At 51.2% G+C, this 23,890-nt stretch overlaps 1 pseudogene; it reads right to left on the bottom strand.

The window, feature by feature from the left end:
- The window catches only part of LOC142483867 (uncharacterized), a 46,450-nt pseudogene extending 23,299 nt beyond the window's left edge, over positions 1-23,151 (bottom strand).
- Positions 23,152-23,890: the final 739 nt, after the last annotated feature.

Below are 23,890 nucleotides of genomic sequence, written 5' to 3'. Positions count from 1 at the left end.
GCGACAATGGCTTAGGATGCTCAGCAGTCCAGACAGCCAAGGATGATGAGTCGACTCCACCGAAGGAAGAGAGTAACCTCCCAAAGGTGACCGATAAAGGGATCGTCCTAAAAACAACAAACAATCAGACAATACTCCCGCGAGCAAGGGCACAATTAAGACGTACAGTTGTTCCTCTCCACAGAGTATCAAGCAACAGAGCAACCAATTGCCACGGCTGGCATAGCCGCAAAAGATTGCGCCCCACAGGCGAAGCCACAGTGTCAAAAGGACTGTTCGTTCAAACACGTAAAAGGGGACAGTTGCAGAGACATTTCCCAAAAGGATTTACAAGGACAAAAGAGACTGTTCTTCGTCATGTCCAGGGAGAAAACAACCTCCCGATGGCAGTCAACAAAGAAACACAAAAGCGTTTCACCAAACTACGCGGAGATGTTCTCGTGCAAGAGAAATGTACCGATGAACTACGGTGCACAGCGTTCCAGACAACAAGGAACGATGACAAACAAACACCCTCGAGGGAAGATAGAGGATTCCCGAGGTTAACTGTCAAGGAGCTCTCTAAAGACGGACTAAGCAGTCGGGTGACTCCGCTACCATTCCGTTCACCAAGGAGGCGCTTCCCAAACAATGGAGAACATGCCATCTCTAGGTTCACCTCGCACCTCTGCGGCCCACAAAGGGAACCAGAGACCAAAAACAACTTTGTGGTCTTCATCCAGAAGATATTCTTTACCGGCCACGCAAAGCCAGCACCTCTAATGGAGGAAGGCAAAGAATGTCGGTACCTCCAATCACCTGGGGCCTACCACCCTCAGGAACCCGATCAAATCCGGGTAATGTTCAACCCCAGCGCTCAGCTTCAGGGAGTCTCCCTGAACGACGCCCCCTTTATTGGATTACATTCGACAACCAGTTTTCCAGGGACAGTAATCCGCTCCCACAAGGAGCCAAAAGCCCTCTCCTTCTGCCAAACGCCAGGTGATAGAGCAACAGGCTGCCACGGCTGGTATACCTACAAGGGGATACACTCTGTGGGTGAAACTACAGAGACAAAAGGACTGTTCTCTCACAAGACTAAAAGGAAACAGTGCCAGAGACTTTTATACAAAGACATTGTGGTGCAACCAGCAAACCTGGAGCTGTGCATCCACCCTGCATCCTTTGCCAAAGAACCTTGGCCAAGGGACCTTGATACCAGTGATACCGGCCGGTGTCACATCGCTATGTGGACATGGACTCTTGCATTGTTTGAGAATGTGATGTTATCTTTGTTATGCATTGCACATATGTTCCACATATTCCAGTTATATAGTGGTATCTCCAGATACCAGACGGGGAGTGTCATGGAACAAGAATCACATTCCTGCCCGACCCCCCTTCTGCTTGTCAGCTCCTTAAGTTCAGCTGCAGGCATTGGCTCCACATACACACACTGTGCCTGTGTAACATGCAACAATGTTGCATTTTTTGCCTCTGAGCACATAATCAGTGAACTGCTACTGCAGCTTCTCCAGTCCTCCCAGTTAATGGACTTTCCCATGTTCTCCCCTGTCTTTTGCTGACAGTTAGTGCAGTCCCACTCAACCTTTAGTGTGACCCCTGCCCCTCACTTTCTTTTCCACCCTAGATTACAGTGAGTACAGACCTGTCTGCATCCACCCCTGGTAAGGCCTTTCTCTCTTACCATAGTCCAACCTCATAGAAGCATCCCACATAGAGAAGCACTCTCTGCCTACACTACACCCACAAGTTCCTGTGTTTTCTAATCCAGCAATAAAATTAAGAAAGACATTAAGGACTTGTCATGCTTTGGAAGAGGGAGGACATGAGTTGAGCTTACTGGAACTAATCATACATCATTCGTGACCCTGGTTCCAGGAAACGCGGTGTCAAGTTGCCATGACAACGTGGCACCGCATTGCGTCATGACATGTGGCATCTCATGGTCATGGCAACGGGAATCACGTAATGCTGTTATGTCACGTGATGTTCCCGTTGGCATGGCAACGCAGCGCCATTTTACGCCGCGCAGCCATATTGACAGTAGTTGTAGGGGGAGATGCCGAAGACATTGCTGTTACAGGTACGGTTGCTGCGTTAATGGTATATGGAATTGTATATTACCTTATGTAATTTCTATTATTTATAACCAACGCTGATGACAATCTCACAAAACGTCAAGTTTGTGGAAAGCATCTTGGATCACTAGTGGCGGTAGATGCCGGAAGACGTTGCCGCCACACGGAGGGTATAAACAAAAAAAAACACCCGCTCACTCTTAGTCTTACATATTAGTCTGGGTGCACTAGGGTAGTGGCAATAGCATAAAAAGAGGTCTCTTTCCCCAAAGACAGGGAAAGTATAGAAACCCCAAGTACATGCACTCAGATCTCATTTGTTCGGAATTGGTATCAGTCTTGAGACTCAGAAATGCACTTGAAATACTGTTGTGAACAGTGTAATAAAAAAACCTCGAGGTAACCCCTATGATAGTGTATTAGTGATATGGTTCAAATAATTTTTTATTTCTAACACGATAAAAATAATGGGACACAAAAATTGTTACAAACGCATGGGGCATATAACAATGGAGGAATAGTCTACTGTTGTATAGATCACTCAAAGTGGAAAAATATTAGTGCTGTTATTAGCAGCAATCAATACAATATTGTTCACATTGCCCTGTAAATTAAATTGAGCACTCAACAAGGTATTGTTCAGACTGCCCTGTAATTTAACTACAACAATGCAAATGTGAATATTAAGTCTCTTAAGTGTCCCAGCATCTAGATAAAGAGAGGGCTTTTTGGAGCCATATATAAATTCCAGATAGTCTTTATAGATTCAAGTGAGCAAGGGCTGAATGTAAAACCCTTTTAGATCCAGTTATGATTATTGTCAGGCTGATGCCGTTGCAGAGTATGGGATAAACAGTGGACAGCCAGGATAGGGAGGGGAGGTATTCCCTGATAGAATGGAGGTTAGTAACTCTGCAGCAGCAGTCCTGGTAGTATACTTGCCTCAGACTCTGCTTAGGTACCTAGAGGTCAGACAGGTAGGGTGGGAAGCATCTCTCAGTTCTCCCTGCACTAGTAGCTGGCCGTCCAGGAAAGGAGATGCGCTGGTAAGGGATTTCCCCTGCTTATAGCCGAGTGCGAGCAGGGAGAAGCCCCGGGTAAGGGATTTCCCCTGGTTACAGCTGAGTGAGAGCAGGGAGAAGCACCGGGTAAAGGATTTCCCCTGGTTACAGCTGAGTGAGAGCAGGGAGAAGCACCGGCTAAGGGATTTCCCCCGGTTACAGCTGAGTGAGAGCAGGGAGAAGCACCGGGAGTGAGATGTGGTGGAGAGTGGGACTGGCGCAGATCCGAGGAGGCTGCTTGGCCCCCCAGCGGCCGGGGAGGTAGCGCTGGGGAGGTAAGGGAGCGCCGGGGAGGTAAGGGAGCGCCGGGGAGGTAAGGGAGCGTTGGCGGCTGGGGCAGGAGGGCCGTGCCGCGCTTCCCCTCCCTCCGGGAGCCAGTTGAGAGCGAGGGGGGAGGAGCCTGAAGTTGGCGGCAGGGGCAGGAGGGCCGCGCCGCGCTTCCACTCCGTCCGGGAGCCGGTGCGTGTGTGCGTGTTTGTGTGTTTTGGACCTTTTGCCCGTCACTCCGCCTCAGGCCAATGAGAGGTGTGCGGGGGCGGGCAGGCCAAGGGAGCCATCTCATTGGCCTGAGGCGGAGTGACGGGCGGGCCAAAGGTCCAATGCGATTGCCCCTAGACACAGTGAGACACAGGACAAACAGACACGCATACAATGGTTTGAGAAATATATAGATATAGATAGTGGTATTGCACTTAATCCTAAAGGCTACAATTATATCTCCTAAGCACACTGATACATACTGCACTCTAAGTGAGTACCTCTCTGCCTATGTTATGTACCTACCTTGTGCATAGAGATCAGTGCCTCATTATCTTCATTAGTAGTAATTAATTCAAGTGTTCCTCTTTGCGTTGATCCATCAACGGGGTGACTCCTCCATACATATGAGTAACATCAAAAGAGTCACATCTTAAAGCTGCAGTTCAGTCAATATCCTGCATGTGTGTTTTTTTTTAATAAATCAGTTCTGTAGTAAGAAAAAATACTTTTAGCATTTTCTGTTTTTAAATAAACTACTTTGAAAGACCAATTTTCTTGTATTCTATTTTAACAGCCATTTGCTAAGGCACTGCCCCTTCATGTCCTGTCACAGGCCCTGGCACACCCCTTTGTGAGCCCTGCCCTCCCTCTAGCACATGTCAGTGCAGGAGTGCTCATGAATATTCATGAGCTTCCACTGACGGACTGAAGCAGAATATAAACAGATCCCTTCGCTAATTATGTCACCAAATTTCGCCTATCAATACATGGAGAACGAATTGACTGGCAGCTATACAGTTCTTTAGGTAATTAGAGATTGCCCACATAAAACTATTGAAGTAAAAAAATTAATTAAAAAAAAAAAAGACTGAACTGCAGCTTTAAGTGTCATATCTAAAGTGTCTGCAAGAGTTAATTTTGGAGTTGAAATTGGAGGGGAAGATTGGAGGAAGATCTGGACTCTGCATTACACTTTGCCACTGTGAGACATTCTCTTTTAACATCTGTGATTTGTTCATTTTTATCCTCCATAAGGCTGAGTTTATAGTAGCAGCGTGCTTGCTGATGCGCGCTGAGCATATATTCAGAGACCCATTATATGTTATGGTGATATTCTGAGTGAAAGCTTCTGCTTGCTTGCTGAAGCTCGCTCAGCTTCCAGCTACAGGCAAATCTGTGTTTCTGTGCTTGCTGGAGAGGAGGTGTGTTCACATGACTTCACAGCCTCCAATCAGAGCGCAGCTCAGAAATGAGCTTAGACCCGAGGGCGGCCATTGTTCCCTGATCTGACTTTGATCTGACTTTGATCTGACTGATCCTTACCCAATAAATACATTAAAAAACCAGTACCGGTTTTGCCAACCCCCCCCCCCCTCCGTTTTTGACCCCCCCCCCCAACACACACAGTGACAGACACACACACTGTGACAGACACACACACTCAAACCCCCCCTGTCTGTGTTCCCCTCACGCCGTTTCCCGCCTCTGCCTTTCACCCACCCGCCGCCTCACACCCCTGCGCCCCACAGCCACCGCCCGCACTCAACATACACCTGCCGCCTCTCACCCACACGACACACGACTGCCGCCTCACACCGCTACGCACCGACATTACTGACCAGCCGCCGCCCGCACTCACCCGCCGCCTCACACCCTAGCGGGACCCCCACCCACAGCCAGCACTCACTACCCACCCGCCACCTCACACCCGATCGGGACACACACCTCACATTTTACATCATTTATGTCACCAAAATATACATTGTACTGTGTTGTGTTTACATTTTTAAACAACATTGTATTACATTTTCTTCCATGTTTCTTTTCAACATTATTATACCACCTTTCCACCAAATAGTCAACCTATTATTCCCCTATTTATACATAATACTACCTATTACGGATTTACATCCCGGGCAACACCGGATATATCAGCTAGTGATATATATATTTTGGATATATCTATATATCCTATATATATCATACACATATATATACATACATACAGATCCATCACACAGATCCCTGTCCCGCCTCCCGCCCGCCCGCCTCCGCCCCACAAGCCCCGCCTACCAGAGCACACGCTCTGTCTGAGGGGCAAGAACATGAAAAGCAGCCGCTTGGTAAGCGAGAGGTGAGCATCAGCACTGGAGAGCACGGCCACTCTCCACTATAAACTCAGCCTTACCTGTGAAGTCTCTCCTCCTGCATCTTACTATGCCCTCCCTACTGCTTTTTCTGTTTACTGTTTCCTCACTCCTTTGTGAATGTCTCTGTTCTCTCCAACATCCCCATTCCCCACTGCACCATTATTTATACACCCCTCTCACAACAACTTCTATACCCCTCAATAAAAAAACACCCACACAAATTCTCTATTTACACCTTCTATCTACTCCTTCCTGCTGCTGGGGATCTCCCCCATAGCCTGAAGTCAGACATACACACATGATCTCACTCATGCGTCCCTGCCATCTCTTCCCCTGTAAATGGTGTTAACATTTTCATTTAACACTGACCAGCCTTAAATCTCACCCCACAAATCAAGTATCCCAATAGTCTGCCCTCATGGCTATTATCCCACTCAGTCACTCCTACCACCCATTGTGACCAAACACTGCCATCTACAGCACTTACTCCCTCACCTACTGTCTCTGTAAATTTCCCATTAAACCTCTTAGATTGTAAGCTCTTCGGGGCAGGGATTTCCTTTCCTATTGTCTGATTTTGCTGCACTTATTGTATAATTATAATTTCCTGTACTGTATTCTTTGTGAAGCACTGAGTACACTTTTGGCGCTAAATAAATAAAGACATACAATATGAGTGCATCTATCTACACTATTATATTACACATTTGAGTGGCAAGGCGTCAGTGATTTGTCCAGTATTTCTTGGAAGGTAGGAACAATATACTATAACTGTACATCAACACTGTGTCTGCCTCTATCCTTATTAATTAATCTGCGCATCAGCGGATCAATATTGACCATTTCAGCAGACACCTGCCTAGTGAGGCAGTATAATTGTAGTCATCACCCATGTGGTGTACATTCTTACGGATTAGGAGTATGTATATTAAGATACTCCCTACCACACAAGTTCGTACCAGCCTATCATTATACACTATACTAGGAGACTATTCTTTGCCCGTATCTGCCATCGAGGAGAACCCTTGTGCCATAGCAGTGCTAGTATAAGATGTTATACTATTGTCCCTTTATTCTACCATTTTATAGGCTGGATTATTTCCAGCATCAGATTGCGGACTAATATTAGTCACTAATCTACTTAATTCTTTGATCAACACGGCTTTTACAGCACTGTAATTATGATCACAGTTACTGTCAGTGCTGTTTGATTTTAAAACCCTTTTTTTTTATATTCGTTTTGATGAAAAAGTATTTGAGATAAATCATTATCCATCCAAGTGACTGAGTGCTTTGTCACTGTTATCTGTTTCTTTTTGTGTATATATGTTATATCTGACCTAGTAAGCACCTCACTTACATACATCCTAGCTGTTGCGGGGGCTCCCTGTTTTGTGTAGCTATCCATATAGCAAACAGGTATGACAGGAAAGACAGACCTTATAGTAAGTCGTTTTCCTCCAGCGTTTCAGTGGTCTCACTGGGTCAGGCAGCCCCCCATGTGTGAGCAGCCTGGGTTTTTAAAACCCCTTAAAGAGGCAATTGGGACCTGACAATTATGAGACCTTCCCAGCTGAATTTTAACCTGGTCACTGGTGTACTGCAGACCTAAACATAGGTCAGCCAGGCATAGGGCTGGTGTCTTTTATTCACCCTGTTACATGGGGACACTAACCTTTTTTCAAGTAGAAGGATTTTTTTTTCATGTTTCTGTGTTGGACAGATCCACTGCCCAACTTTACCCTGGCCCCAGTCAGTATAAAATGATCAATAACCACAGAATTATGCTAAAAAGCATTAGCACTTTTAACCCACTGTCGCCATGCTGCGACAGCATAAAACACTATACTGTATACCAGTGTTTTTCAACCAGGGTTCTGCGGAACCCTGGGGTTCCGTGGAGCAGTCCCAGGGCTTCCGCCTAGCGCTCACACTCACTTTGCGCCCCGCAGCGGCTTTCCTGGATCTCCCCCTCCCGGCACTAACCCCTCCAGAGCCCGCTCACAGGACTGCCGGAGAGCACTCTAGTAGTGCGGCACTTAAGGTGCCTGCTGCTAGCTAGAGCGAATGGGTGCATGCAGTCCTGCGTTCTCTGTAATTAGCGGTCACCGCATCCTGCCCATCACTGCCGCCTGAGGTAGGCATATGGGGGGGAGGGGGGAGAGATGTGAGCTACAGTGGGGGGGAGGTGATGTGAGATGCAGGGGGTGGTTATATGAGGGTGATGTGAGATGCAAGGGGGTGGGTATATGATGATAATGAAGAGTGTTGGGGGATATATATGAGGATGATTATGAAGGGTGCTGGGGGAGATATGAGGATGATGATGAAGGATACTGGGGGAGATATGAGGATGATGATGAAGGGTGCTGGGGGAAATATGAGGATGACGACGAAGGGTGCTGGGGGAGAGATGAGGATGATTTTACCAATGTGGCTCAATTGAAAAAAAATATGTATTGGGGTGGCAGGGGTCTTTTTAAAATGTATTGGGGCGGCGGTGGCATTTTTAATATGTATTGGCGGGGCGGGTATTTTTATTATGTATTGCGGCTGGGGTTACATGTATTTAGAGGGGTGAGGTTTTGTGATATGTATTTTGTAGGGGGGATTGAGTTAGCGTGGGGTAATTGATGGAAGATGGAAGGTAGGGGCGAGTGAGAGGAGAGGGGGGAGAGAGTGAAGAAAAGAGGTAGAAAGAGTGAGACGCAGGAGAGATAAATATATGCGAGGCGAGAGGAGAGAGTGAGACGGAGGGGAGAGAAATACATGGGTAGAGGGTGGGAAATAGAGGGAGCTCGTGAGGTGTGAAATTAACCTAATATGTGTCATCCATTTAGGGGTTCCCTGAGATTATTAGAAAAACTTCCAAGGGTTCCTCCAAAAAAAAAAAAAAAAAAAATTTGTGAATCACTGCTATATACAGTACTAGCTGAGAGACCCGGCGTTGCCCGGGATGTAAATGCGTAATAGGTAGTATTATTTATAAATCGTGGAACAATAGGTGAGTATTTGTTGGAAAGGTTGGATAATAATGTTGAAAAGAAAGATGGAATAAAATGTAATACGATGTTGTTTAAAAAATGGTTTATTGTAAACACACCACAGTACAATGTATATTTTGGTGACATAAGTGATGTGAAAATGTGAGGCGTGTGTCCTGCCTAGGGTGTGAGCGTGTGTGAAGCGGCGGGTGGGTGTTCAGTACGGGTGGCACGTGGGTAGTGAGTGCTGGCTGTGGGTCGGGGTCCTGCTAGGGTGTGAGGCGGCGGGTGTGTGGCGAGTGCAGGTGACAGCTGGTCAGTGATATTGTTGCGTAGGGGCAGGATGCGCAGGTGTGTGTCGAGTGTGTGGGGTGGGTGAGAGGCGGCCGGGTGTGTGTCGAGTGTGGCGGGTGTCTGTTGAGTGCGTGCGGCGGCTGTGTGGCGCAGGGGTGTGAGCGGTGGGCGGGTGAAAGGCAGAAGTGCGGGTGGGCGAAAGGCAGAGGCGGGAGGGCGGATGAAAGGCGTTGAAGGAGGGGAGTGAGGTCGGAGGGGTGGTGGGGGGTGGTGAAGGGGGGCGGAGGGGAGGTCGGAGGGGAGGCGAGGATGGGTGGTGAGGGGGGGGGTGGTGGGGGATGGTGAGGGGAGGTGAAGGGGGGGCGGAGGGGAGGTGAAGGGGGGGCGGAGGGGAGGTGAAGGGGGGCGGAGGGGAGGTGAAGGGGGTTGCCGGGAGGTGAAGGGAGGGGGGGGGGTGACAGGAGGTGAAGGGAGGGGGGGGTGACAGGAGGTGAAGGGAGGGGGGGGTGACAGGAGGTGAAGGGGGGGGGTGACAGGAGGCGAAGAGGGGGTGACAGGAGGCGAAGGGGGGGTGACAGGAGGTGAAGGGAGGAAGGGGGAGGTGGGGAAGGGGAGAGGTGGGGGAGGAGGGGGAAGGGGGGAGGAGAAGGGGGAGGTGGGAAGGTGGGAGGGGGGGAGGTGGGGGAAAGGGTGAAGGGGGGAGGTGGGGGAAAGGGTGAAGGGGGAGGGGGGAGGTAAGGGTGAAGGGGGAAAGGTGGGGGAGGGGGAAAGGTGGGGGAGGGGGAAAGGTGGGGGGGGGGAAAGGTGGGGAGGGGGAAAGGGGGGGGAGGGGGAAAGGGGGGAAAGGTGGGGGGAGGAGGGAAAGGGAGGAAAGGTGGGGGAGGAGGGAAAGGGAGGAAAGGTGGGGGAGGAGGGAAAGGGGGGAAAGGTGGGGGAGGAGGGAAAGGGGGGAAAGGTGGGAGAGGGGGAAAGGTGGGGGAGGAGGGAAAGGGGGGAAAGGTGGGGGAGGAGGGAAAGAGGCAGGAGCGGGGAAGGGGGTGGAGGGGGGAAAGGGGGGAGGGGGGAAAGGGGGGAGGGGGAAAGGGGGGAGGGGGGAAAGGGAGAAGGTGGAGGAGGGGAAGTGGGGAGGTGGAGGAGGGGAGGTGGAGGAGGGGAGGTGGAGGAGGGAAGTGGGGGAGGTGAGGAGGGGAAGGGGGAGGTGGAGGAGGGTAAGGGGGGAGGTGAGGAGGGTAAGGGAGGAGGTGGAGGAGGGGAAGGGTGGAGGAGGGGAAGGGGGGAGGTGGTGGGAAGGGGGGAGGTGGTGGGAGGGGGGAGGAGGGGGGAGGTGGTGGGAAGGGGGGAGGAGGGGGGAGGTGGTGGGAAGGGGGGAGGAGGGGGGAGGTGGTGGGAAGGGGGGGAGGTGGTGGAAGGGGGGGAGGTGGTGGAAGGTGGCGAAGTGGGAAGGGGGGGGGAGGTGGTGGGAAGGTGGGAAGGGGGGGAGGTGGTGGGAAGGGGGGGGGAGGTGGTGGGAAGGTGGGAAGGGGGGGAGGTGGTGGGAAGGGGGGGGAGGTGGTGGGAGGTGGTGGGAAGGGGGGGGGGTGGTGGGAAGGGGGGGGGAGGTGGTGGGGAGGTGGGAAGTTGGAAGGGGGGGGAGGTGGTGGGAAGGTGGGAAGGGGGGGGTGGTGGGAAGGTGGGGGGGAGGTGGTGGGAAGGGGGGGTGGTGGGAAGGGAGGTGGGGGGAAGGGGTGGAGGTGGTGGGAAGGGGGGGCGGTGGTGGAGAGGGGGGGGAGGTGGTGGGAAGGGGGGAGGGAGGTTGTAGGGGGGAGTGAAGGGAAGGTGAGGGGGGTGGGGGTGGAGAGGGGGGTGGGGTGGAGGGGGCGGTGGGTGGAGGGGGCAGTGAAGGTGGGGGGTGGAGGGGAGGTGAAGGGGGGGTGAGGGGAGGTGAAGGGGGGGTGGAGGGGAGGTGAAGCGGGGGTGGAGGGAGGTGAAGCGGGGGTGGAGGGGAGGTGAAGCGGGGGTGGAGGGCAGGTGAAGCGGGGGTGGAGGGGAGGTGAAGCGGGGTGGAGGGGAGGTGAAGCGGGGGTGGAGGGGAGGTGAAGCGGGGGTGGAGGGAGGTGAAGCGGGGGTGGAGGGGAGGTGAAGGGGGGGTGGAGGGGAGGTGAAGGGGGGGTGAGGGGAGGTGAAGGGGGGGTGGAGGGAGGTGAAGGGGGGGTGGAGGGGAGGTGAAGGGGGGGTAAAGCGGGGGTGGAGGGGAGGTGAAGGGGGGGTGGAGGGGAGGTGAAGCGGGGGTGGAGGGGAGGTGAAGCGGGGGTGGGGGGGAGGGGTGAAGCGGGGGTGGAGGGAGGTGAAGCGGGGTGAGGGAGTGAAGCGGGGGTGGGGGGGAGGTGTGAAGCGGGGTGGAGGGAGTGTGAAGGGGGTGGAGGGGAGGTGGAATGGGGGGTGGAGGGAGGTGAAGGGGGGGGTGGAGGGGAGGTGAAGGGGGGGTGAAGGGGGGGTTGGAGGGGAGGTGAAGGGGGGGTGGAGCCCGGGGAGGGGGTGAAGGGGGGGTGGAGGGGAGGTGAAGGGGGGGGTGGAGGGGAGGTGAAGGGGGGGTGGAGGGGAGGTGAAGGGGGGGGGTGGAGGGGAGGTGAAGGGGGGGGGGAGGTGAAGGGGGGGGGTGGAGGGGAGGTGAAGGGGGGGGTGGAGGGGAGGTGAAGGGGGGGGGTGGAGGGGAGGTGAAGGGGGGGGTGGAGGGGAGGTGAAGCGGGGGGGGGTGGAGGGGAGGTGAAGCGGGGGTGGAGGGGAGGTGAAGCGGGGGGGGTGGAGGGGAGGTGAAGCGGGGGTGGAGGGGAGGTGAAGGGGGGTTGGAGGGGAGGTGAAGGGGGGTTGGAGGGGAGGTGAAGGGGGGGGTGGAGGGGAGGTGAAGGGGGGGGTGGAGGGGAGGTGAAGGGGAGGTGAAGGGGGGGGGTGGAGGGGATGTGGAGGGGGGGGAGGTGGAGGGGAGGTGGAGGGGATGTGGAAGGGAGGGGAAGTGTAGTGAGGGGTGGGTGAGGGGAGGTGAAGGGGGGTTGGAGGGGAGGTGAAGGGGGGGGTGGAGTGGAGGTGAAGGGGGGGGTGAAGGGGAGGTGAAGGGGGGGGGGTGGAGGGGATGTGGAGGGGGGGAGGTGGAGGGGAGGTGGAGGGGATGTGGAAGGGAGGGGAAGTGTAGTGAGGGGTGGGTGAGGGGAGGTGAAGGCCGCTCACTCACCCGTCCGGCCGCTCCCACGTGGATTTGAGGCGGGAGGCAGCGTGTTGTGGCCGCTCCCCCGCTGTGTCCCTGGCGCGCGCTCGCTCACTCCGCTCCCCCGCTGACTGTAGCGGCGCCGGGGGGGGGTGGAGGGGAAGTGAGTGAGGGGAGGTGAGGTTAGGTGAAAGCCGCTCACTCACCCGTCCGGCAGCTCCCTCACCCGTCCGGCAGCTCCCACGTGGAGGGGGGGGGGGGGGGGTGAAAGCGCGGGAAACAGGGAGAGGCGGAGCCTCCGGGACCGGTGGGGAAGAGAGCGGGAGATGTGCTGCTAACACTGTGAGCCCCGCTAATGTATGTAACACCCCCCCCGTGTGTGTGTGTGACAGTGCGTGTATGTGTGTGTGTGTGTGTATGACAGTGTGTGTGTGTGTGTGTCCCCTTCACTCCGCCTCAGGCCAATGAGAGGTGTGCGGTGGCGGGCGGGCGGCCCAAGGGAGCAATCTCATTGGCCTGGCCCAAGGTCCAATGAGATTGCCGCTAGGGACACGGGGAGGGGCACAGGGAGACACATACAGACCCGGACACATAGAACACTTTCAGAAATATATAGTAGATAACTAGCTGTTATAATTATAACACATAGGGAGGGGAGTGGGGCAGCCAACGTCCCGTTACCTCAGGTAATTTCCCTATCTGCTTAGTCTCTGTATACCGTACCTTCCATTTTCCCGCCCAAACTCCCTAGCCACGCACCCCCTCTGGCCTGCCCAATCACAGCACTCTGCCCACCTGCTCAGCACCTGCTCCCAGCCAATCACCTGACTCCTGTCCCACATCTGCCTGGAAACACAAAGCTCACTTTCCCACAAAAACGGAACTTGCCCCAAACAAAAAACCCAGAGGTGAGTGAGGAGCTTCCAGTTCCGTCCCCACCCCCCTCCCCACACTCTCGTGCCTCCCCAGTCCCTTCACATTTATTATGAAGGCCGTCACACTCCTCTTACCCTAAAACCACACACCTAAATCCCTTACCCTAAAACCCCTACCCCAAACCCCTTAAATTAACCCCATACCCAAAACAGTAATAAAACTTACATTAGAAGAGGCTGGTGGCGGAGGGTCCATCTGCGGCCTAATGCCAACGGCAAATTGGTCGCGGTGAAACTATTCCGATTCACAGCTAAGTGAGGCTACAGACAGCTTCAGCATAATGGGGAACGCACATTTTATTAGAACCAACAACATGGAAATATAAAACATTAAGAGGACAATGTTTCTTTAAATAAAACTACAAAAAATTATACAAATAACTTGCATTTAAAACGTTATAACTTTTTATCCTTTTAAAATGCTCGTTTATGCACCATAAACTAAAGTCACTTTTCATTGTGATTTAGCGTAACACAGATACACTTGTGCTCTTATATGTGAGCGTCTAAGTCGCTGGTTATCCCTAAACATTCCTGGCTTTAGAGATAGGTCCCTCCCCTGTGTGTCCCCTCTTGTGTGTGTTCAGGTTGGATGACGCACTAAATCCCTTCCCACATTCCCCACATACATGCGGTCTCTCCCCTGTGTGTGTCCTCTTGTGTCTGTTCAGGTTGGATGACGCACTAAATCCCTTCCCACATTCCCCACATACATGCGGTCTCTCCCCTGTGTGTGTCCTCTTGTGTGTGTTCAGGTGGGATAACTGACTAAATCCCTTCCCACATTCCTCACATACATGCGGTCTCTCCTCTGTGTGTGTCCTCTTGTGTGTGTACAGACTGGATAACTCACTAAATCCCTTCCCACATTCCCCACATACATGCGGTCTCTCCCCTGTGTGTGTCCTGTTGTGTGTGTACAGGTTGGATAAGTCACTAAATCCCTTCCCACATTCCCCACATACATGCGGTCTCTCCCCTGTGTGTGTCCTCTGGTGTATATTCAGCTTGGACAAGTCACTAAATCCCTTCCCACATTCCCCACATACATGTGGTCTCTCCCCTGTGTGTGTCCTCTGGTGTGTGTTCAGGCTGGATAACTGACTAAATCCCTTCCCACATTCCCCACATACATGCGGTCTCTCCCCTGTGTGTGTCCTCTTGTGTGTGTACAGGTGGGATAAGGCACTAAATCTCTTCCCACATTCCCCACATATATGCGGTCTCTCCCCTGTGTGTGTCCTCTGGTGTGTGTTCAGGCTGGATGACACACTAAATCCCTTCCCACATTCCCCACAAACATGCGGTCTCTCCCCTGTGTGTGTCCTCTGGTGTGTGTTCAGGCTGGATAACTGACTAAATCCCTTCCCACATTCCCCACATACATGCGGTCTCTCCCCTGTGTGTGTCCTCTTGTGTGTCCTCAGGCTGGATAAGTCACTAAATCCCTTCCCACATTCCCCACATACATGCGGTCTCTCCCCTGTGTGTGTCCTCTGGTGTGTGTTCAGGCTGGATGCCTGACTAAATCCCTTCCCACATTCCCCACATACATGCGGTCTCTCCCCTGTGTGTGTCCTCTTGTGTGTGTTCAGGTGGGATAACAGACTAAATCCCTTCCCACATTCCCCACATACATGCGGTCTCTCCCCTGTGTGTGTCCTCTTGTGTGTGTTCAGGCTGGATAACCGACTAAATCCCTTCCCACATTCCACACATACATGCGGTCTCTCCCCGGTCTGTGTTCTCTTCTGTGCATTCTGGTCTAATAACCAAGTCAGACTCTTCTCACTTTCTCCAAGATCTTTTCCTGTGGCATCTGCTAATATACATCTTTTTGAATGAGAAGCAGTTACATTGTTTATTAATTGCCTTGACTGGTTGAAAGATGCATTTTCTGTCATATTTATTGGAATGTTGCAAGATTGTTCTGTCTTCATCTTTTCCATATACTGATTTGGGTGTTTGAACTTCAGATGTGTGAGGAGGTAATCCTGACTGCTAAAAGCAACCTTGCAGTGCTGGGATGGGTGGATTATTGGAGCTTGTCTTTGTACTAGACGAGACAAAAAAGTCACTGTTACACAAACTGTCTTACAAAAGGTCATGAAGGAGAGGTAAGTTGGCATATCCTAAAAGTTCAGGAAGTAAACTGTAGATGTACATTGTAAAAATGAAGGGTTTAGCACAAAATGTGCAGCATTAGGGCCGGGAGAGTAGCTGTAGTGGATTATACATTTAAAGTGGATCATAATATTTAACGATTTAAAAGGAAATCTCACTAGCTGCAAAACACCAATTAAAGTGGCAGAAATAATTTGATAGATAGTAAGTCGATAGTTTCAGTTTTGAAGGTATAATTAAAAAATATTTGTACAATGAATAGAATACGTGTCTCATTAGAAGCTCACATTTCAGTCACCGGGTGTTCCCGTTACCGCACCATGTACCAGGTCTCTAATAGTTATAGGATGACCCAACTTTCTGCTAAATCTGCATTGTTAAATCAGGAACCAAATGCACAATTATTGTATTTTAACATACAGTATATACACATACAATGGTGGTGGGGACAATGCAAACACAAAAACGATGCAAAATCATGGAATGTTATTCCCAAAAAAAAGCTGTGTGTGCTGTGCACGCGCATAGTAAGTGAAACTTCTTTGACTTTTGTCACAGAAATTGTATTTGTGTTGGTGTTGGTGATGTTTTAATTAAAAATCAAAATACAATCTCAATGACAAAACGCAAATAAATTTGACTTAGAATGCACGTGCTCGGCACACATCCCCTGTATTAGCTATTTGAACTAAGTGTGAATTCCGCGTGTGACAGTGTGCGTGTGACTGAGAGTGTGCGTGTGACTGAGAGTGTGCGTGTGACTGAGAGTGTGCGTGTGACTGAGAGTGTGCGTGTGACTGAGAGTGTGCGTGTGACTGAGAGTGTGCGTGTGACTGAGAGTGTGCGTGTGACTGAGAGTGTGCGTGTGACTGAGAGTGTGCGTGTGACTGAGAGTGTGCGTGTGACTGAGAGTGTGCGTGTGACTGAGAGTGTGCGTGTGACTGAGAGTGTGCGTGTGACTGAGAGTGTGCGTGTGACTGAGAGTGTGCGTGTGACTGAGAGTGTGCGTGTGACTGAGAGTGTGCGTGTGACAGAGTGTGCGTGTGACAGAGTGTGCGTGTGACAGAGTGTGCGTGTGACAGAGTGTGCGTGTGACAGAGTGTGCGTGTGACAGAGTGTGCGTGTGACAGAGTGTGCGTGTGACAGAGTGTGCGTGTGACAGAGTGTGCGTGTGACAGAGTGTGCGTGTGACAGAGTGTGCGTGTGACAGAGTGTGCGTGTGACAGAGTGTGCGTGTGACAGAGTGTGCGTGTGCGTGTGCGTGTGACTGTGCGTGTGCCTGTGCGTGTGCCTGTGCGTGTGACTGTGCGTGTGACTGTGCGTGTGACTGCGTGTGCGTGTGACTGCGTGTGCGTGTGACTGCGTGTGCGTCTGACTGCGTGTGCGTGTGACTGAGTGTGCGTGTGACTGCGTGTGCGTGTGACTGCGTGTGCGTGTGACTGAGTGTGCGTCTGACTGAGTGTGCGTCTGACTGAGTGTGCGTCTGACTGAGTGTGCGTCTGACTGAGTGTGCGTCTGACTGAGTGTGCGTCTGACTGAGTGTGCGTCTGACTGAGTGTGCGTCTGACTGAGTGTGCGTCTGACTGAGTGTGACTGCGTGTGACTGCGTGTGACTGAGTGTGACTGAGTGTGACTGCGTGTGACTGCGTGTGACTGCGTGTGACTGAGTGTGACTGCGTGTGACTGCGTGTGACTGCGTGTGACTGAGTGTGACTGCGTGTGACTGTGAGTGTGCGTGTGACTGTGAGTGTGCGTGTGACTGTGAGTGTGCGTGTGACTGTGAGTGTGCGTGTGACTGTGAGTGTGCGTGTGACTGTGAGTGTGCGTGTGACTGTGAGTGTGCGTGTGACTGTGAGTGTGCGTGTGACTGTGAGTGTGCGTGTGACTGTGAGTGTGCGTGTGACTGTGCGTGTGACTGTGCGTGTGAGTGTGCGTGTGACTGTGCGTGTGACTGTGCGTGTGACTGTGTGTGGGAGTCTGGGGGGGTCAGTGTGTGGGGGTCTGGGGGGGTCAGTCAGTGTGTGTGGGGCTCTGGGGGGGTCAGTGTGTGTGGGGCTCTGGGGGGGTCAGGCAGTGTGAATTCCGCGTGTGACTGAGAGTGTGCGTGTGACTGAGAGTGTGCGTGTGACTGAGAGTGTGCGTGTGACTGAGAGTGTGCGTGTGACTGAGAGTGTGCGTGTGACTGAGAGTGTGCGTGTGACTGAGAGTGTGCGTGTGACTGAGAGTGTGCGCGTGACTGAGAGTGTGCGCGTGACTGAGAGTGTGCGCGTGACTGAGAGTGTGCGCGTGACTGAGAGTGTGCGCGTGACTGAGAGTGTGCGCGTGACTGAGAGTGTGCGCGTGACTGAGAGTGTGCGCGTGACTGAGTGTGCGCGTGACTGAGAGTGTGCGCGTGACTGAGAGTGTGCGCGTGACTGAGAGTGTGCGCGTGACTGAGAGTGTGCGCGTGACTGAGAGTGTGCGCGTGACTGAGTGTGTGCGTTTGACTGTGCGTGTGACTAGAGTGTGTGCGTTTGACTGTGCGTGTGACTATGCGTGTGCGTGTGACTGTGAGTGTGACTGAGTGTGCGTGTGACTGTGAGTGTGACTGAGTGTGCGTGTGACTGTGAGTGTGACTGAGTGTGCGTGTGACTGAGTGTGACTGAGTGTGCGTGTAACTGTGAGTGTGCGTGTGAGTGTGACTGAGTGTGTGTGACTGAGTGTGCGTGTGACTGTGAGTGTGTGTGGGGGTCAGTGTGTGAGGGTCTGGGGGGGTCAGTCAGTGTGTGTGGGGCTCTGGGGGGTCAGTGTGTGTGGGGGTCTGGGGGGGTCAGGCAGTGTGTGTGGGGGTCTGGGGGGGTCAGGCAGTGTGTGTGGGGGTCTGGGGGGGTCAGGCAGTGTGTGTGGGGGTCTGTCAGTGTGTGTGGGGGTCTGGGGGGTTCAGTCAGTGTGTGTGGGGGTCTGGGGGGTTCAGTCAGTGTGTGTGGGGGTCTAGGGGGTTCAGTCAGTGTGTGTGGGGGTCTGGGGTGGTCAGTCAGTGTGTGTGGGGGTCTGGGGGGTCAGTCAGTGTGTGTGGGGGTCTGGGGGGGTCAGTCAGTGTGTGTGGGGGTCTGGGGGGGTCAGTCAGTGTGTGTGGGGGTCTGGGGGGTTCAGTCAGTGTGTGTGGGTCTCTGGGGGGTCAGTCAGTGTGTGTGGGGGTCTGGGGTGGTCAGTCAGTGTGTTTGGGGGTCTGGGGGGGTCAGTCAGTGTGTGTGGGTCTCTGGGGGGTCAGTCAGTGTGTGTGGGGGTCTGGGGTGGTCAGTCAGTATGTGTGGGGGTCTGGGGTGGTCAGTCAGTGTGTGTGGGGGTCTGGGGGGGTCAGTCAGTGTGTGTGGGGGTCTGGGGGGGTCAGTCAGTGTGTGGGGGGGTCTGGGGGGGGGTCAGTCAGTGTGTGGGGGGGTCCGTCAGTGTGTGGGGGGTCCGGGGGGGTCCATCAGTGTGTGGGGGGTCCGGGGGGGTCCGCGTGGGTTGCGCCCGGGTTTTTGTACCACCGCTTCCTGGGGGGCCCGCAAACGCCCGCGTCACTGGAGGGCTGAATGGCGCCGCTGCCAGCCGCTTCTGCGCATGCGCGGCATGGCAGCGGTAGTGGAAGTTAGGCGGGCCCATGTGTGGGTTGGGAGGGAGGTCCCATTCGGGTAAGGAAAGGGTGGGTGGGGGGCTGTCCCGGTCGGGCGGTCTCTGCTGTCCCGGGCAGCAGACGGGGACACATGTCAACAGCCGTGGCAGCGGGCGGGGAACGGCGCCGCTGCCAACCGCTTCTGCGCATGCGTGGCTTTCCTCCAGTCCCCATGATTACTGAGCATGCGCGGCTTGGCAGCGGATGTGCGGGGGGAATGGCGGCGTTAGGAGCGGCGCCGGCGGCTATCGCCGCCGCCGCATGTCATCAGCCATGTGGGGGGAGCGGGGGCCATTAGGAGCGGCGCCGGCGCCGCCGCATCTGATTTGTGGAGCGGGTGTGATGTCAGTGTTGGGGTCGGGCTGAGCCAGAACACAGCCCGGCCTCAACTGCCAGCACTGACGTCACATCCGTTTCATTTCTGTCTCCACAATTCATTTTTGCCCCAGTTCCAATGAGGTGCCACTAAGGAAGTTTCACTTCAAAAAGGAATGTGATTCCCTCCCTTTAGTTTAAGGTGACATCCCAGCACCCAAAAAAGGGCATTCATCACATGGTACATAAACCAACTCCCTTCATTACCATAGTGGTTAGCCACTGAGGGGGGTTATTAATGTATTGTAATATTGTTGATGTATTTATTACTGGGTTACCATTTATCGCCAATGTGGATATCTGCCCCCCCCCAACCCCCCACAATTGAGAGGGCCTAGTTATCCACAGTGATAATCAATGTATTTTGAATATTCTTTTTTGTTTTTTTTTAAACGTGTATATATTTTTTGTTAATATTTAAAACCACATTTGTCTGAAAGGGATATTGGGCATTAGTCTAGAAGGGGGACAGAGATAGGGGATGTGGGTGATGACGGTAGTTGCCCCGGGGAGGGTGGTTCAGCTTCCTGTGTGGGGGGTATAAGGGGGGGAAGTGGTGCTGAGATGGGTTAACCCCTAAATTACCTTAGCGACTAGAATGGCAATGCTTTACTGGCCAGTAACGAGGTCTAATAATTAGGGTAAGGGTAGGGGAAAGGGAAGAGACTCCCGCATCATCTTAACAACTATATCTATAGGCTGAGGTGCAATAGGAATAAATAGCATATGAATAACAAAAGAAAGAGTCCCTACAGAATGCACTCACTGTCTCGTATGTAATGATTGGCATAAAAGATAAAAACCTTTTCATTATAATTCTAAAAATAGTAGAAGTAGAATTGGCAAAATAGAATCCATGACCAATTCTAATAAACAGACACACTAAATAATAAACACACCAAAATAAAGCAGTATTAAACTGTATTAGTTCGTTGTTCCTAATGGATACCTCTTATTCCATAGCTGAGGATAGTTTAAGGAAAAAATTCCATATTGATAACGTTTATTACCTACTAGTGTAGGTTAATTCCAGAATTTAATATTCAATATTTATTCTTAAACTCCGGATTTAGTAATAAACCCGGGGCACTAGATCCCTAAATAGGGACAACCAAATAGGACAACTATTTACAAAAATATTTTAAAACTGCTTAAACTGCGTATAGTGTATCCACAATCTAGAAGCTCTAGATGTGAGGTCACAAACACACATGGGGCGTGTCTATTCCAAATACTGATAGCTGCTTGATCATAGTTTAATCAGTTATTCCATCATGGAAATCTAGTTGTGTTGGCTTGGTAAATCAGGTATATCCTGGTTTACCTATTGTTAGTAATTTGCCACACATACAATATATTGACGGGCAACATTAGTACCAATCAAATAAAAGTAGAATTTGAACCCAGGGAATGTTAGGACCTGCTACAGTTATGCCTTTAAAGTGGCAACAGGCTTAAGACACTTTTGCCAAAGGGTTAAACTAAATGACCCTTTTTTTCCAGAGAATATATAGGTATTGCACTGTGTATTTTTGTCACATTGGAAGTAGCTTTGGGCATCTTTGTCTGTTTTTTGTTGTAACCATGCTTTACTAGCCACTACGGTGTCAAAGGGGGGTAGTTTAGTTTAATGTTTATATTATCCTGTGTATATTAAACCGATGACTAGTTGACCTGTGTACTACTAAGGGGTTAATATGTACTGTAATGTATTTTAACAACTATTTTATCCTGTATTCCATGTTAGTTTAGCTCATCTTGCCTATGTATATAATGTACTGGACACCTAACAAGCTCCTATTAAACCTCCAAGAATACCCACAACATATATATAAGCATATGAGTGTCAGAGGAGTGCTACTGAGCATGGCAATATGCATTAAAACCAGAGACATAACATAAAATATTATATTTATCCATATATATTTAGGCACTGTACCGTGTATGAGTCTCACTAGATGTGCTAAAAACTGAGCTTTGTCTGTGTTTTATGTTATGTCTCTGGTTTTAATGCATATTGCCATGCTCAGTAGCACTCCTCTGACACTCATATGCTTATATATATGTTGTGGGTATTCTTGGGGGTTTAATAGGAGCTTGTTAGGTGTCCAGTATGTTTTGCAATTCTTGTCCAGCTAGTCATGGCTGATTGGAGGTTGGCAACCTCCTACTTAATTTAAGCTCACCCCCTCCCACATTTAAATGGTTATGGGCTCACTCCATAGCATCTTCCACTCAGGGGAACTTGCCTGCTTGCAGTTTGGCTGTGACATCTCTAATACAGAGTGCTTTTCCTGGTAATGTACAGGTTAATAAAAGCTTCAGTCAGACAGAACTTTGCAGCTAATATTGACAGATTTACTATAAATCATTCTTCCTGTTATTAAACAGGTTATTAAGAATTTATATTAGCGTTAGGGACCCCTGATATGTGGTCTGCCTTGGCGTTGGCTCAGGGGCTTACAACAATTTTGGCCAAAAATGTCAAACTAAAAGACCATTTACTTATTAGATATTTATCCATATATATTTAGGCACTGTACCGTGTATGAGTCTCACTAGATGTGCTAAAAACTGAGCTTTGTCTGTGTTTTATGTTATGTCTCTGGTTTTAATTACTATGTATATAATGGGCAGTATATTAGCCATTATATACATAGGAAAGACAGGGCTAACACCAGCCAGGAGTAGGTGATAAAATATTTGCGGTATTTCTGCCGCTCACCCCGTTCCGATAAATATCCGAACTTGATGTATGGCAGTTTTTACTTGAAAATGTGGTTCTATGCCTGTTTTGTATCAGATATGGTGCTTTTAACAGGTCCGAAAAAAAGTGCTTTATTATTGGCGCTACAACACTGATTCATTGCACGGTAATAAGGCACTTTTTTTAAGGCCGGTAATATGGCATTTTTGGTTACCGCAGCTTGATGCATCCGGCCCTTTGACTCAAGTCAGGTTTAGTGATTTTAAGTTCTAGTTGACCTGTAATGGTGTACAGTATGCAGATCTATCACTATTTGCAATTTAACATCAGTAATAAGACAATAGAGATGTAAAAACCATGTAACACACATATTCCTAGTTACCTTGTGCTGGCAGGTTACTGAGGCTTTGCCCCCGCTGCCTACTACAGCATCCGCCACGGACGAGAGCCCTCCCCTCAATGGCGCCGGGCCCGCTGCGAGGGGGGGCCGCAGCGCTCGGGCGAGAGTTGCTCCTGCTCTCAATTCTATTCGCGTCGAGCGATACGGCACACCCCCGGCGGTTCAGCCAATGAGGGCGAACCTGCCGGGTGAAGTCATGGCCGCGCCCCGTCACTCCCCTGCCACGCCCCCGGTCTCTCTTCCTGTAGTGAGCTGCAGACCGGGGAATCGGCTGAACGCGCCGCCAATCTCGCGGGCGCGCGTTACAGCGGCGTTACCGGGGCCTTAGCCTAACACACATATTCCTGATTACCTTGTGCTGGCGCGTTACTTTTCCACAGCGTGCCCTCTTGATACCAAGCTCTTTCCCATATATATCTCCATACCAGAGCAGGAGATCTGTGTGTGGGGGGAGGTCTGTGCAGGTTCTGTAGTAGATTTTCCTGTGGTCCTGCAACGCCACAAGGTTCTGTTCTTCCTCGTTACTCGCACAATTTACAAACCTAAAATTGGGACAGTTAGTGAGGTCTCAAAGTGAAAGGGACTGAAAGGGTTAAAATAAAAGCCAGGACCTCCATTTTGTCTGCTTGAACTTTTCCCTACGTTAAATGGTATATGTAAGCAGAAAAGCGACCTTCACATATGTAGGCAGTATTTTCCAGCTTCTGCTAATTGTTTTCAGTTATAGTAGAACATAGCCAAGGCAATACATCAGTGATTCCCAACCTTTTTTGTTTGGAGGAACCATTAAAGTATGTCGTAAAATTTCAGGGAACCCCTATCTGAATGACATGTTCGACAGGGGGTAAATCACAAAATAGATGTGTAAAGCAGTAGGGGTAATAAATAATAATTAACTCATACTTTTGAATAAACAATGTGTATATATTTTGTAATGATTTTAGTTTAAACATCACCCCCCCTTTGCATCTCATATCACCCCCCCCCCCTGCATCTCACATCACCCCCCACGGATCGATCGATCTCTCTCTCTCCTTACTTCTCTCTCCACTCTCCTCTCCCTCCTTTTCTCTCTCCTCTCCCTCCTTTTCTCTCTCCCCTCTCCCACCTTCTCCCTCCTCGCACACACTCTCTCTCTCTGTCTCTCACTCGCACACACTCTCTCTCTCTGTCTCTCACTCGCACACACTCTCTCTCTGTCTCACTCGCACACAGTCTCTCTCTCTGTCTCACTCGCACACACTCTCTCTCTCTGTCTCTCACTCGCACACCCTCTCTCTCTCTGTCTCTCACTCGCACACACTCTCTCTCTCTGTCTCTCACTCGCACACACTCTCTCTCTCTCTGTCTCACACTTGCACACACACTCTCTGTCTCACACTCGCACACACTCTGTCTCACACTCGCACACACACGCACAGTCACTATCACACACGCACAGTCACACTCTCTCTCTCTGTCACACTCTCTCTCTCTGTCACACTCTC

This window comes from Ascaphus truei, unplaced genomic scaffold, assembly GCF_040206685.1.
Source record: "Ascaphus truei isolate aAscTru1 unplaced genomic scaffold, aAscTru1.hap1 HAP1_SCAFFOLD_377, whole genome shotgun sequence".
NCBI classification, from domain to species: Eukaryota; Metazoa; Chordata; class Amphibia; order Anura; family Ascaphidae; genus Ascaphus; species Ascaphus truei.
Note: the sequence above shows the minus strand (reverse complement) of the source record. Positions and strands in the feature narration are given on the sequence as shown.